Source organism: Anabrus simplex, chromosome 11 (genome assembly GCF_040414725.1).
Source record: "Anabrus simplex isolate iqAnaSimp1 chromosome 11, ASM4041472v1, whole genome shotgun sequence".
Lineage (NCBI taxonomy): Eukaryota > Metazoa > Arthropoda > Insecta > Orthoptera > Tettigoniidae > Anabrus > Anabrus simplex.
The window spans coordinates 46,423,031-46,439,740 of NC_090275.1; the positions used below are offsets into that span (position 1 = coordinate 46,423,031).

General features: G+C 40.5%; 1 protein-coding gene and 1 long non-coding RNA gene across 2 annotated transcripts in view; one reads left to right on the forward strand and one right to left on the reverse strand.

The window, feature by feature from the left end:
- LOC137502672 (uncharacterized) overlaps positions 1–16,710 on the reverse strand; it is a 191,653-nt gene that overhangs the window by 60,959 nt on the left and 113,984 nt on the right. The window lies entirely within an intron of this gene.
- LOC137502707 (uncharacterized) lies at positions 2,340–10,362 on the forward strand. Its single transcript, XR_011018839.1, has 3 exons — positions 2,340–2,853; positions 2,946–3,043; positions 10,247–10,362. It is a non-coding gene; the product is annotated as an uncharacterized lncRNA (long non-coding RNA).

The window sequence follows — 16,710 nt, forward strand, 5'->3', positions numbered from 1 at the left end:
ATGGGCAGAGGGGGGAAGGAGGGAAGAGGTCTAGGAAGTGAGCGGGAGGGGAGGGGGGAAGCATGGTGGAATGCGCAACTTGAGTCTAGGGAATGTCGAACGAGCAGCCATCATCGGCTTTGCTCGTGACTGCTCGAGAAACCTCGGCGTTTAGTACCGCCTACCTAGCTATTGCGCGCCACGTGTGGGGCAAGGAGAAGAAGAAGCTCTGTTTTGTTTGTTGTTTGTTGTTGGTTGCAGCTTTTCGCGAAGCCAGTATTTCTTTTAAATCGTGCTGCTGTGTTCAGTTTCTTTTAAATCGTGCTGCTGTGTTCAGACTGTGCTAATAGACTTCTGCAGTATTTGGAGGTCCACTTCATGAAACAGTGAATTAGTTACGTGCATTAAGTGGTTTATTGCGCATTGTAGTTAACTTTTTGTGCTTGCACAATGGACAATTTCGTATGTAGTGAGTGTAATCAATTTTTCAATTACAAGAAAAATTTAAATCATCACGTAAGAAGAAAGCACACTAACAAAAACCCTAAATTTTCGTGTGATTTGTGTAGTTTTACCTCTCACACAAAATACAATTTAGAACGACATAAAAATTCACAACATAAGACTGCGAAGTGTGAACAACCTCAAGTAAAATGTCCGCTTTGTGTAGAAGAATGTGCTACAAAATCCGAAATGGTGGCACATTTTATTAATTTTCATGAGATTCGTATCGCAAAGGAAAGTTTAAAATTTGCGAATGAAGAGGATTTCCTTAAGTGGAAACGTGAAAAAGAAAGTGAGCAAGTGTGTGAATTTGTTGTATGTCGCTCCAAGTACGAATGTAAAGATGGTTCTTCTAAAATGAAATACAGGTGTCACAGGGATGGGACCTTTAACTCAAGGGGTAATCATGAGCGTCACCAGAAAGTACTTGGAAGCAACAAGATAAGTGGTCATTGTCCAGCAAATATTGATGTTACTTTTCAGTCTGGAGAAGTGCATGTTTCATTTTGTGCAACACATGTAGGCCACCAAGAAGAGTTAGGTCGCATGAGGTTATCGCTGTCGGAAAGAAATGACTTAGCGAGGAAGATTGCGATGAAAATTCCTTTCGATAGAATCCTTGATGAGGTTAGAGATTCTATTGGTGAAACTGACATTGAACGCATTCATCTTCTGACCAGAAAAGATCTATTTAACATTGAGCAAGAGTACAATTTAAAATCTGAAGCTGTGCGGCATGAGAATGATTGTACGAGTGTCGAAGCATGGATTCGTGAAATGGACGAACGTGGAGGAATAGTACGCTTTTACAAGGGTCAAGACATGTCTTCTATGCTGTACCCTCAATTAAAACCAGAGGACTTCGTTCTAATTATAATGAATGAGGCGCAGCAAGAAATGTTACTACGATACGGCGACAAGTTCATTTGTATTGACAGCACACATGGTTTAAATAAGTACGGATTTGAACTAACTACCCTCCTAGTCGTAGATGACAAGTTCCAAGGATTTCCGTGTGTGTTCATGCTATCAAATAGGACGGATGCATTTGTGATGGAAGTGTTTTACAGAGTTATTAAAGAGGCTCTGCAAGTGACACTACAGCCAAAAGTGTTCATGTCAGACATGGCAGAAACATTTTACAGTGCCTGGCTATGCGTAATGATGCCTGCCAAATTCCGCCTGTTCTGTTCGTGGCATGTTGACCGTGCTTGGAGGAAAAACCTTTCTAAAGTTAAAGGCCGAGAGAAACAGGTGGAGGTGTACAAGGAGCTCAGAGTATTGTTGGAGGAAAGAGACGAGGCTGCTTTTTCGAGAATGCTCTATCAAGAAATAAATAAATTAAAAAGTGACCCTGACACAAGAGATTTTGGTATTTATTTCGAGGCCAATTATGAACACTCTGCAAGTAGCTGGGCTTATTGTAAACGTCTCAATGCCGGCCTTAACACTAACATGCATCTAGAGCGCATGCATGGAGTAATTAAACACATATACATGGAGTGAAGAAGCCTAAGAGACTGGACATCGCAATCCATATCCTCATGCGATTTGTGAGAGATAAACTTTATGACCGCCTTATTTACATGAATAAAGGCAAACTTACAAATAAACTCTCACAAATAAGACTAAGGCATGCCAATTCATTATCGTTACAACCAGGAGAAATTATTTGCGGTGAGGATGTATGGACTGTTCCATCCACGAAGAAAAGTGAACTGTACGAGGTCAGAAGAACGGGTGAAATGAATTGCGGCTGTGACCTGAAGTGTACAGAGTGCAATACCTGCATTCATTCGTACGTTTGTACATGCCATGACTCTTCAATTAAATTTAATATGTGCAAACATATACACCTAGTGGCTAAATATATTGGTGGTGCTAATGAACACATTTTAGAATCAGATACAAATTTAGTCATTCAGGAAGCACCTTCAAATGAAGAAAAGGACATTATCCTGAAGGAACTGCGTAATCCCATGAAAAGAAGGCTAAGTGAGGACATAGAAGAGTGCAAGGCCAAGCTCCGAAAAAAGTTTGAAAGTATTCTCGCAACAATAGAATCACGAGAACATGTAGATATAATTGAGAAACAGCTCCAACCAATAATCCCAACTATACAAGCCCATAGCACAAAAGCAATGATCAGCACAGCACCTTCAACTTCAAAGGGGATAAAGTTTGAAACACAGCGACGATTATTTTCCACAAAAAAGCCCCATAAGAAAACTTCTTCGTCCTTGTCAAGGCCTACCGAGAGTGAACAGCAGGCAATTGCTGCAAATTTGTTACTCCAGTAAGAAAAATGTGTTATAGGCCCTCCGTCAGTAGAATAAACTCTTTCTTCTGCTTTCCTCGAGGCAAACCAGTGTAAGTAAATTCCAATATTGTGAAATATTAGTGGCGGTGCAGAGATTGTACTCATAGGTTTGACTTTAATTTGGCTTTTTTTTATGTTTTAGGTGTGATCAATGGAAGGGACCTACCTACATACATACAAGATATGTTGAGATCACTTCCAATCCACAGATTTTAGGAATCCTCGGCACTTTAGTCAGGGGTAAGTCATGAATCAATCACTCAGTCTCTTAATCTGCATTTAGGGCAGTCGGCCAGGTGGAACATTCCCTATTGGTTTTTTTTCCTAGCCTTTTCTTAAATGATTGCAAAGAAATTGGAAATTTCTTGAACATCTCCCTTGGTAAGTTATTCCAGTCACTAACTCCCCTTCCTATAAATGAATATTTGCCCCAATTTGTCCTCTTGAATTCCAGCTTTATCTTCATATTGTTATCTTTCCTACTTTTAAAGACACCAGTCAAACTTATTCGTCTACTAATGTCATGCCATGCCATCTCTCCACTGATGATGATGATGATGATGCTTGTTGTTTTAAGGGGCCTAACATCGAAGGTCATCGGCCCCTAATGGTACGAAATGAAAGAACAAAAATTAAAAAGGCATCCACTGACCAAAAAAAAATAAAAAATGTCATGAAGAATGAATGGATGGACAGGAACCCAACAAAACACAAAACAAACAAACAAAAACAAAAACCAGTGGATCGGATTCAATAGAGAACGAAAAAAAACATTATTACCGACCAAGGAACCACTTATAAAGCACAATGATGCTTGGTGTCTAAAGGGGGTGCAAAATCCACGTCTAAGGCCCCACAGAATGGTACATGTCGCGAGTAAAATAGAACCATGGTATGTGTCATGTTGGGGTATTAATTAGAAGTAGCGAAGACTCACGGTGTTCCACAAAAGATGGTACTACTCACAAGTACTGTACTTCGTACAGGTAACGCAGACCTATGGTGTTTCGCACACAATGGCGCCACTTACAGCCAACGCAAACCGATGAGTTTCCTCACCTAGGGTACTAGTCACGGGTGCCGGTCCCAAGGGCCCCGGGGTGTTCCGCACATAATGAGTACTAATCACAGGCAACGCAGACCCACGGTGTCGCTCATATAGTGGTACAACTCACAGGCTACGCCCAGACCCGCGGTGTTGCCCACATGGGTACAACGCACGGGTACTGGAATCCACCAGACCAGGCTTTTTACTGCAACGAATCACAAACATATTTCGTACCATGTTAGTGATACTACTCGCAAGTACATGCAACCCATGGTGTTCCCCGCATGATGGTACGAATCAAGAGTAGTTTCATGGTTCTAATTCATTCATCCCTTGGTCGCCCCTTTTAGTCGCCTCGCACGACAGGCAGGGGATACCGTGGGTGTATTATTCGTCAGCCTCCCCCACCCACAGGGGGTGTGTGTTTGGTCCGCGAGAGGTATTTTATTTCCCTCAAGTCCGCCGGCAAGCCGGTTAGGACCCCCCTATCCGCCACCTGGGACGCGCCACGTGGGAGTATCACCTCTCCCCCTGCTACGCCTGCGTAGCAGGTTCGTGGTCTCTCCACTGACAGCTCGGAACATAACTGAGATTCAGTATGGACCCAACATGATTTTTATCACTTGTAACATACCACTTAGTCGAGCAGCTCGTCTCCTTTCTCCGAAAATTTCCCAGCCCAAACTTTGCATTATTTTTGTAACGCTACTCTTTTGTTGGAAATCACCCAGAACAAATCGAGCTGCTTTTCTTTGGATTTTTTCCGGTTCTTGAGAATCAAGTTATACGCTGGATCCATACTCTAGTTTAGGTCTTACCAGAGACTTATATGCCCTCTCCTTTACATCCTTACTACAACCCCTAAATACCCTCATAACCATGTGCAGAGATCTGTACCCTTTAGTTACAATCATATTTATGTGTTTATCTCAATGAAGATCTTTCCTTATATTAACACCTAGATACTTACAATGATCCCCAAAAGGATCTTTCACCCTATCAACGCAGTAATTAAAGCTGAGAGGACTTTTCCTATTTGTGAAACTGACAGCCTGACTTTTAACCCCGTTTATCATCGTACCATTGCCTACTGTCCATCTTACAACATTATCGAGGTCATTTTGCAGTTGCTCACAATCTTGTAACTTATTGATTACTCTGTACAGAATAACATCATCAGCAAACAGCCTTATCTTTGATTCCACTTCTTTACACATATCATTTATATATATAAGAAAATATAAAGGTCCAATAATACTGCCCTGAGGAATTCCCCTCTTGATTTTTACAGGGTCAGAAAAAGCTTTGCCTACTCTAATTCTCTGAGTTCTATTTTCTAGAAATATAGCCACCCATTCTTGTTTTCTTCATGGGGCCTCTAAATATTAGTTCCTAATTAGTGTCGACCTCTAAGATCTTTTTTGCTACCATGTTTTTCCTTCATTCCCACCTAGATATACCTGCTCCCTTCACAAAGCAGCAGGTTGTTCTTATTGGGTCTTCTTGGATTTGTCCTCTCACTTCACCTGGTAGTCCTAGAGTAGAGAGTCTGATTCTACCCAACGCCTCACATTCGAAAAGTATGTGTTCAGCTGATTCCTCTGCTTCATTGTATTTCCTACATATGTTGTCTCTTATTACTCCAATTCTATGTAGGTTTTTTTTTTTTTTTTTCAGATGGCAGTATCCTGTCAACAGGTCTACTACCCATCTTATATTTCCTCTGTTGAGTTTCAACAACTCTTTAGTATGCTTCTTGTTTAATCCTTTTTCAGTTCCTTTGCAAGCCTGCATCCTGGAGTAATTTTCCAGTTCTCCATTTGTCTCTTTTGTACCCATTTTCCTATGTAGTGTCGGGCTTGTCCATAGGAAATCCCGCATACAGGTTCCGGGCCTACAAAATGTGTTTCTGCCACTTTCCTGGCCAGTTTATCTGCCTTTTCATTTCCTTCTATACATTTATGCCTGGTACTCATGTTATTTTGACAATGTTGTACTTTGAGAGCTTCAGAAGAAATGAGTGGCAATACCAGACAATTCTGGATATTATCCGGACTGCCTCTAGTGCCTTAATGGCCGCTTGGCTGTCCGTTAAAATGAAAATGTTCTTATTCCTATAGTTCATTTTCAGATGTTCTTCAAGACATGTGATTTATATGGGTTGATTTCAGAATCTTCTGAAGCCTTGCTGTTTCATTGTGTGCTTCCACTTTCTCACAGAACGGTCTCAAAGATTTTCTTTTTGCTTTCCATATCTCTAGGTTATACTCAGTGAGTTTCCTATGATATACGTCCAACATACCATTTCTAGATGATATTCTATACAACATCCTAACCTCTTTTTTCATTTTGGCTAGTTTGTTGTTCCACCACCTTACTTTTTGGTGTGTTTCTTTTCTTTGAGAGGACAGTTGTCATGGAATGAGTCTATTATGGCCTCTTCTAATACTTTCAGTGCCCATCCAATTCTTTCTGTCCTCTCACATTAGTTTGAATTTCTTGTACAGCCTTCCCTAGAACTTCTCTGTATCTATCCCAGTTAGTTCTTTTTTTACTCTGTACATGTCAATCCCACATAGTCTCGCATCTATTGCAAATTGGATGTGCTGGTGGTCTGCCAATCATGGTTTCTCCAGTACCTTCCAGTCTTTAATAAAGTTTGCAATATGCGTAGTGCTGAGTGTAATGTCTATTACCTCCCGACGATTTTTATTTATAAACGTAGGCTTGTTTCTTGGTTTTAGTGTCGTCAAGAGTTCCAATAATAAACTCTAGTAAAGACTCACCTCTTGCATTGCTGCCCCATGCCGTGTGATGTGAATTTGCATCTGCTCGAAGGACTTAGTGTTCGCCTTTCCTCTTTGCGTTGCAAATTAGGTTCTCAACTTCTTCTGGTGGGGACAGATTAGTTGAGTCATATGGGAGGTATGCAGAGCCTATGGTTATATCTCTGGGAGCTTCCCAATTTCCAAGTTTTATCTTTTATCTTGGCTGCCAATAACTCCTTGGAACAATGTTCCTGCATCAGAAGGCATTGTAGTCTTCTGCTCACAAGTAAACATGTTCTAGGCATATTCGATGTAGTATCGTACATTAACTTACCTCCAGATTCCGTGAGTCTTGCTATTCTGCCTTAACTACCCGTTGCTTGTGTATAAAAGCCACATCGATAGCCTCGGACTTGAACTTCCTGACGAAATTGGCAACAGCTGACTTTTTATGTTGTAGGTTGGCCTGTAGAACATTCAGTACCATCCTTGCCAACGCTAGGTTTTGTTTTTCCCTTGATTACTTGAAAGTTGATCTGCCCAAGTCCAAGCTTGGCCTTAAGGCCTCTCTTCTTGAGCTCTTCAAAAGCTCTTTCAATAAGGGCCAGTAGTTGTTGCATTCAGCACTCTCCACTCTTTCGTCGGAAATTTGGTGTCATGCTCATGTATCCTGAAAGGCACATCATCAACCTTCATCTTGTCTTATGGAGGAGGAAACTTGGCGATGACCTTTGTAGTATTCAGCACCTTCTTGACTTCTGCCACCTCCAAATTCTCCCCTTTCCAAGGGTAGCAATTGGCCACTGTCTGTTCCAGCCAGCTTTTAGTTTCTGGATTTACACAGATCAGTACCACTGCTCCACTTTCCAGCCTCGGAGATTCGAAGAAGCCTGAAAGGCATCCATCTGACAGCGGTTTCATTTGCGCTATCAGAGCAAATGTAAGTTCCTTCACGTCATCCTCCTTCAGTTTCCCATCTGGAGAGGTTTAAGGTATTATTGCTACCTTGATTGAAGTTAGTCTTTCCGAAAAGGACATGACCGTCTCTTCTTTCTGGTTTTTGGCGGGCGGTTTTGTAGCCGAACTTGATGGCCTCAGCCTTTTGGGCATTGTCGGAGGGATAGCCTCTCGCCGATCCCTGTTCCTTGGCTTCTTCTCCGTCCAAGTTCCAGTCGCTATTTTGGCCTCCTTCCTCGCTCCCTTCCTTTCCTTGTAATATGCACTGTTGCGAGGTGGTCTGTCGATATGAAATCTGTTGATTTTCGAGGCAGAAATCTTCAGTTCTGTTTCTATGGACGTTCTGCTTCGCTTGTAGTAGCAGTCTGCTCTACTGGAGCTTCTGTTGCCATTTCTTGTTTTGAGTCAGCGACAGCCTGTCCAATTGGGACTTCTGTCTCCATTTCTTCATCTTGGGCTTGCTCCTGGATATGCTCTATTGGAGCTTCCATGGCTTCCCTTGATATCGAAATTTTTGAAATTGGCTCTTTTTAAGCAAACATATTTCAATCAATCATAGGTTTTTTGGCCCTTCTAGGGTCCTGAGCGTCGTTCTTACCATCCGTGGTGAGCCATACAGCCATACATTGTCCTCCCACAACTTAGGCTCTCCGTAGCAGAGACCACGCCCCTCAGTCGTCCATCCAGCGGTCCGCCCATGGCCCGAACCTAGCCAGGTTTGTTCCCCCTTCAGTAGGCCTACTCACGTGGTCTCCACTTGGCATTATCATGACTGAGTTCGGGCCAGGCTACGTAGAGCAAAGTGATGTGTTGGTTCCAGCGCCCCGCAGTGAGCCTTCACCTCAGTCACCAGCCCCACTTCACCTGAACCCAGGTGGAGGAACCAAGGATGCCTCTCTAGCATGTGTGGGCGAGGCCTCCACTCCAAGCCTTGACTTGGGCTTGTAACAAAAGCCACCCATTCAGTCACTCTTTTTTTCTAGTCCAATTGCACTCATTTTTTCCAGTAGTCTCCCATGATCTACCCTATCAAATGCTTTACATAGGTCAATCGCAATAAGGTCCATTTGACCTCCTGAATCCAGGATATCTGCTATATCTTGTTGGAATCCTACAAGTTGAGCTTCAGTAGAATAACATTTCCTAAACTCAAACTGCCTTCTATGAAACCAGTTATTAATTTTACAAACATGTCTAATATAATCAGAAAGAATGCTTTCCCAAAGCGTACATGCAATGCATGTCAAACTGACTGGCCTGTAATTTTATGCTTTATGAAGTTAAATAGTTCTTGTGTATAAAACTTAACTTCCCTTTATTGCTTGAAATAGAGAAAATGAATATTACATACATACATAGCTACAGGCAGTTAAGCCCTTCAGCGTTCAGTCTGCAAGCCTCTGTGAGTTAAATAATAATAATAATAATAATAATAACTTAGTATTTTATTGCAGTCAATGGTCATAAGATTAAATTACAGTTCATAAATCCTTTAAGTTACACTAGAAAAACATGAGCATAATTTGAACATGAATATTTTGCACATTACAGCACAGTATCTTGCAATTTATTATTATTATTATATAATAAAGGCACCAAACAACATTTCACTACTCACAACGGGGAGTAAATATTAGTTGCAGCAGAAACATGTCAGCAATTATTTTCTCTGAGGACAGATAAGTGTGCGATACCTATGACAAGCTCCACCGCATGGAGCACAGATACACTGAGGACTTGGCCCGTGGTAACTGAACGCTGAAAACTGCCTTCACTCTGTCATTCCGACAATATTTTGCTTTTCACTACCTTTAGAGAGGGTTGTTCCTAGGCATTTCCTTCCTGCTTTTACTGCTGCATCACTGTATGCCACCCATTCTTTCTCTATTGTATGCCTGTATCCTGGACTCCGTTACTTCCATAGGTCCGAGGCTTACTTGAAATGTTCCAAGGTAGGTCGATTCTGTGAAGCAGGATGCTACCTTACTTATAGTCCTAGTGACACCGGGCGAGTTGGCCGTGCGCGTAGAGGCGCGCGGCTGTGAGCTTGCATCCGGGAGATAGTAGGTTCGAATCCCACTATCGGCAGCCCTGAAAATGGTTTTCCGTGGTTTCCCATTTTCACACCAGGCAAATGCTGGGGCTGTACCTTAATTAAGGCCACGGCCGCTTCCTTCCAACTCCTTGTCCTTTCCTATCCCATCGTCGCCATAAGACCTATCTGTGTCGGTGCGACGTAAAGCCCCTAGCAAAAAAAAAAAAAAAAAAAGTCCTAGTGACGACCTCTCCCCTGACGGGTCCTAGCCACCTGAGCACAAAGCAGGCCATGACTTGGAATATGTTAGGGTATCTCGAGTCTGAGGACCATGTTATAGGCAACTCAGCCGTTGCCTGTGGTTCTCGAACTAGGCGGTGACTGCAGTAACCCACACCATGGACCACAAGAAATAATAATATAATAATAATAATAATAATACATCTTGGGCTGTTACACAACTACTATGAAATTGATTGGTATTTCATAACAGTTCATCATATTCTTGTAATTTATATGCTGTATTATTATAGCCTACCAGTTTTGCATTTCATAGTACTATAGCATGGACTTATTAAAAAAGCAATGTGTATAATTAATATGAATATTAACTTTGTTTCAATAAACTTTTTTAGGCTAAAACCCAATTCTGTGCCAACACAGAATCTTCCCAGCAGCAGCATGAAGGGCGCTTTGGGATCAAGAAAAAGAGGGAGTCCACACAAGAGGGAGAGAGAAGTAGAAGAAGAAGAAGAAAAAATGGAACATCTCCACCAGTACTGCTCAGGTGCAGCCAACAATTGTACTGAAGTAGGGCCTATAACACATTTTTCTTAGTGGAGTAACAAATTTGCAGCCTGTAGGCCAGTAGGCCTTGACAAGGAAGAAGAAGTTTTCTTATGGGACTTTTTTGTGGAAAATAATCGTCACTGTGTTTCACACTTTATCCCCCTTGAAGTAGAAGGTGGTGTGCTGATCATCGCTTTTGTGCTATGGGCATGTATAGTTGGGATTATTGGTTGGAGCTGTTTCTCAATTATATCTACATGTTTTGGTGATTCTATTGTTGCGAGAATGCTTTCAAATTTTTCTCGAAGCTTGGCCTTGTGCTCTTCTATGTCCTCACTTAGCCTTCTTTTCATGGGATTATGCAATTCCTTCAGAATAATGTCCTTTTCTTCGTTTGAAGGTGCTTCCTGAATGACTAAATTTGTATCTGATTCTAAATAGTGTTCATTAGCACCACCAATATATTTAGCCGCTAGGTGTATATGTTTGCACATATTAAATTTAATGGAAGAGTCGTGGCATGTACAAACGTATGAATGAATGCAGGTATTGCACTCTGTACACTTCAGGTCACAGCCGCAATTCATTTCACCCGTTCTTCTGACCTCGTACAGTTCACTTTTCTTCGTGGATGGAACAGTCCATACATCCTCACTGCAAATAATTTCTCCTGGTTGTAACGATAATGAATTGGCATGCCTTAGTCTTATTTGTGAGAGTTTAGTTGTGTTTGCCTTTATTCATGTAAATAAGGCGGTCATAAAGTTTATCTCTCACAAATCGCATGAGGATATGGATTGCGATGTCCAGTCTCTTAGGCTTCTTACCCTCCATGTATATGTGTTTAATTACTCCATGCATGCGCTCTAGATGCATGTTAGTGTTAAGGCCGGCATTGAGACGTTTACAATAAGCCCAGCTACTTGCAGAGTGTTCATAATTGGCCTCGAAATAAATACCAAAATCTCTTGTGTCAGGGTCACTTTTTAATTTATTTATTTCTTGATAGAGCATTCTCGAAAAAGCAGCCTCGTCTCTTTCCTCCAACAATACTCTGAGCTCCTTGTACACCTCCACCTGTTTCTCTCGGCCTTTAACTTTAGAAAGGTTTTTCCTCCAAGCACGGTCAACATGCCACGAACAGAACAGGCGGAATTTGGCAGGCATCATTACGCATAGCCAGGCACTGTAAAATGTTTCTGCCATGTCTGACATGAACACTTTTGGCTGTAGTGTCACTTGCAGAGCCTCTTTAATAACTCTGTAAAACACTTCCATCACAAATGCATCCGTCCTATTTGATAGCATGAACGCGCATGGAAATCCTTGGAACTTGCCATCTACGACTAGGAGGGTAGTTAGTTCAAATTCGTACTTATTTAAACCATGTGTGCTGTCAATACAAGTGAACTTGTCGCCGTATCGTAGTAACATTTCTTGCTGCGCCTCATTCATTATAATTAGAACGAAGTCCTCTGGTTTTAATTGAGGGTACAGCATAGAAGACATGTCTTGACCCTTGTAAAAGCGTACTATTCCTCCACGTTCGTCCATTTCACGAATCCATGCTTCGACACTCGTACAATCATTCTCATGCCGCACAGCTTCAGATTTTAAATTGTACTCTTGCTCAATGTTAAATAGATCTTTTCTGGTCAGAAGATGAATGCGTTCAATGTCAGTTTCACCAATAGAATCTCTATCCTCATCAAGGATTCTATCGAAAGGAATTTTCATCGCAATCTTCCTCGCTAAGTCATTTCTTTCCGACAGCGATAATCTCATGCGACCTAACTCTTCTTGGTGGCCTACATGAGTTGCACAAAATGAAACATGCACTTCTCCAGACTGAAAAGTAACATCAATATTTGCTGGACAATGACCACTTATCTTGTTGCTTCCAAGTACTTTCTGGTGACGCTCATGATTACCCCTTGAGTTAAAGGTCCCATCCCTGTGGCACCTGTATTTCATTTTAGAGGAACCATCTTTACATTCGTACTTGGAGCGACATACAACAAATTCACACACTTGCTCACTTTCTTTTTCACGTTTCCACTTAAGGAAATCCTCTTCATTCGCAAATTTTAAACTTTCCTTTGCGATACGAATCTCATGAAAATTAATAAAATGTGCCACCATATCGGATTATGTAGCACATTCTTCTACACAAAGCGGACATTTTACTTGAGGTTGTTCACACTTCGCAGTCTTATGTTGTGAATTTTTATGTCGTTCTAAATTGTATTTTGTGTGAGAGGTAAAACTACACAAATCGCACGAAAATTTAGGATTTTTGTTAGTGTGCTTTGTTCTTACGTGATGATTTAAAGTTTTCCTATAATTGAAAAATTTATTACACTCGCTACATACGAAATTGTCCATTGTGCAAGCATAAAAAGTTCACTGCAATGTGCAATAAAGGAGTTAATTCACATAACTAATTCGCTATTTCATGAAGTGGACCCCCAAAACACTGCAGAAGTCTATTAAAGCCGATTATGGCTGCTCCTAGACACAAGTCCGGTATGTTTATTTTGATGATGAGGATGATGCTTGTTGTTTAAAGAGGCGTCACATCGAAAGTCATTGGCCCTGTTTATATTGTGTATTTTAAGGAGTGCTCTTGCAGTTGGTATTTTGGGGTTCATGTTAATCAATTGCAGTGTCTGCTGTTCATTTAACAAGAACTGAGGATTTTTGAGTATTTATTTGAGATTCTTTTGGATGGTATTAGTGCGGTCTTTCTTGGCAATATTGAATTTATCATCTCTGAAAAAATGCTGTCTTCAGTTTTACCCACAATTACTGTACAGTAGTATTGCCTTTATGTAAGTTGTCCTTGATTTTTTGTTTTAGGTGGTTAAATTGTTTGTTAGTTACTGATTAGTTATAAATTTCCTGTTTTTTGTGAAAATGAAGAAATTTATGTTTATATATTATTTGATGAAAAATTTAAAATAAAATATATAAAACAAAAAATATTCTTCTTCTTCTCCTCTTACTGCTTTTCCCATATATGTGGATTCGGGGGTGTGACATGTCTCGCTTCATGGCGCCAACTCTGTGGAGGGATGTAATCACCAGCCCTCAGATTTTAGGGAAAGACGTATTTTGTTCTTAAAGAAATGACTAAAAATGAAGTTGTATATACACGTTTCATGTATTTATTAAGTTAGAAACTGTACTCCTATTGTGCTTAAAAATGTCTGAATTGACGTTAAAACCTATATAATTCTTATTTTTATCCCTAAATCGGTTAAAAATGCCTTTCAGTATATTTCGAGAAAATAAAATATTTGCTGGCTTATGTTCAGTCTTTACGAAAATTTTAAAATCGGGAAGCTATAAACCACTCTCTCCGAAATGCCTTAAGAACCTCCTGCAGTGAACACTCCCGTAGTTTGTCACAAGGCAGAAGATGACACAGTATCCGTTGACTTCTGGGGAAAAGAACTGCATTTTATTCTGTGAGAATATTTTGGTGTTTCCGTTTGTTCAGTGTATGAATTATGCTGAAAGTGTCAGGTTACAACTCGTCTTTAATTAAAAAGTGGTTACAGGAGTTGCTCCTGTGACGTTTGCAGCAAAGAGGTGAATAAAGTTGTTTATTTCCCCGTAACGAGTTATTAACTGCAGTTAAGAATTGTTTAATTCTTGTGCGTTATTCTGTTTGCAGTAATAACCAGCAATTTTCATCCTGTTAGGGTGTTGTAGGAATTTAAAAAATCACACAAATAAGTAGTATAGTAGTAGCCTATATTAATTAACTTATTAACGGGCGAGTTGGCCATGCGGTTAGGAGCGCGCAGCTGTGAGCTCGCATCCGGGAGATAGTGGGTTTGAACCCCACTGTCAGCAGCCGTGAAGATGGTTTTCCGTAGTTTCCCATTTTCACATCAGTCAATCGGCAGCTCCGCCAACTCGGCACTTTGAACGAACCAGCTCAAAGGTGGTGTTAATGCAGACATAATGAAGCTGAGGAGAGTCTGATGTCCTTATATACCTACGCGGGACTCTTTAAATTATGCAAGAAAGCTTTCTAGAAGTGACCTTTTAACTCTGCCCAATTTCCCCTACCTTATAGTACAACTGAAATCCGTCTGCGAGCAAGGCTAACGTTAGCGCAGCCCGTCGCCAGCCGGGCCAACGTCAGCGGTGCCCGCAGTAGCGAGCCCGGCCCCCGTCGCCAACAGTGCCAATTTAATATATATAAAACAATTGTTGAGGAATGTAAAAATAGGTCTGTACCTTTAAAGGTAGTAAGGAATGGTAAAGATCCACTATATTAACCACTGGCTGGCTCGACTGCTGGTACGGATCTCCCAAACATACGCTCTCCAGATAGTCGCATGCAGTGTTGTGTTTTGTTATAGTTGGAGACCTTTGTCTATCCTGATTGTTTTTAAATATTTGATTCTCAACAAACAAGTTCATCTATTTCTTCGGTTGAGTGGTTTATTTTGTGTGTGCTTCCATGTACAGTATACTCATTTCAAGACTCATGCCGCCTATTAGACGCGGGCGGAGCAACTTTGGTCGAAGAACTCCACATACTACAAGCCAAGCTAATTTTCAGTTTAATCGAACTGCACAACAACGTGAAGAGTGAAATGAAACTGAAAGGATTGGGATATTACAAACCCGTGCAGCGCGTCGTTCAGCTAATAATCTTGCAACTTTGAATCGAGCTGCTTTCAGTTACGATGTTTCGATTGAGTACAGTGCCTACCAGTGCGTTGCTATTGTATCTATGAACTCAGTGTGCCAATATCGTAAGGCAATGAAATACAAAAATGAAGCCGCTGGATTGTGTTGCGCAAATGGCAAAATGAAATTAGTGCCATTGATTCCACCACCAGATCCATTGTACTCATTAGTTTCACGAACAAGAACAGATTCCATATATTTCCTTACAAATATCCAAAAAATATAGACCTGCTGAACAGTTCACATCTATGTTAGTCTATCAGGGTAATTTCTAGGTAGTGATATGCTGTGACCTATTTCAGCATTTCCTTATTCACAATCAAGATATTCATATTGCAGGTAATGAAAATACATTTTTCCAGTAGTTTTTTATTAACTTTTGGTAGCAGTAGAAAATTAACTCATTCGATGTTGATAACGTAATCATTTGCATTATTCTGATTTTTGCGTGCAGTACAGACTGAATTCGAGTTCCTTCCATTGTAATTTATTTTTGACAGAACAACATTTGTCAGGTCAGCTAGTTAAAAATAAATGTGTAAGAAAGGAAGATATAAAAATTAGGACTATTAAGCAGTACCATATGGCTGATAAAACAGGCATGAGGGAGTTTTTAATAAGTAACTATGATTGGTGGGAAACGGTAAATAAAAATGTAAACAGACTCTGGGATGGGTTTAAAGCAATTGTTGAGGAATGTGAAAATAGGTTTGTACCTTTAAAAGTGGTAAGGAATGGTAAAGATCCACTATATTACGGTATAACAAAGAAGTAAAGAGACTAGGAAGGAGATGCAAGTTGGAAAGAGATTGAGTTAGAAATGGCTCTGGAAGTAAGGAGAAATTGAAGGAACTTACTAGGAAATTGAATCTAGCAAAGAAGTCAGCATAATTGACAGCCATACAATTTTAGTGAAGAATGGAAGAGTATGTATAGGTACTTTAAGGCAGAAACAGGTTCAAGGAATCATTAATGAACAAGGAGAGTGTGTATGCGAGGATCTTCAAAAGGCAGAAGTATTCTGTCAGCAGTATGTAAAGATTGTTGGTTCCAAGGATAATGTGCAGACAGAGGAGGTAAGTGATACTAAAGAAGTGTTAAAATTTACCTAGGACAAGAATGACATTTACAGTAAGATACAAAAGTTGAAAACTAGAAAAGCAGCTAGAATTCATAAGGTTTCAGGGGATATGCTAAAGACAATGGGTTGGATATAGTACCATGTCTGAAGTACTTATTTGATTATTGTTTGCATTTAGGAGCTATACCAAATGAATGGAGAGTCGCTAAAGTAGCCCCTGTGTATAAAGGAAAGGGTGATAGACATAAAGCTAAAAATTACAGTCCATTCAGTTTGACATGCATTGCATGTAAACGTTGGGAAAGCAATGTTTCTAATTATAAAAGACATGTTTGAAAAATTAATAACTGGTTTCATAGAAGGCAGTTTGGGTTTAGGAAAGGTTGTTCCACTGAAGCTCAGCTTGTAGGATTCCACCAAAATATAGCAGATATCCTGGATTCAGGAGGCCAGTTGGACTGTATCACGATTGACCTATGGTGGGCATTTGATAGGGTGGATCATGGGAGACTACTGGCA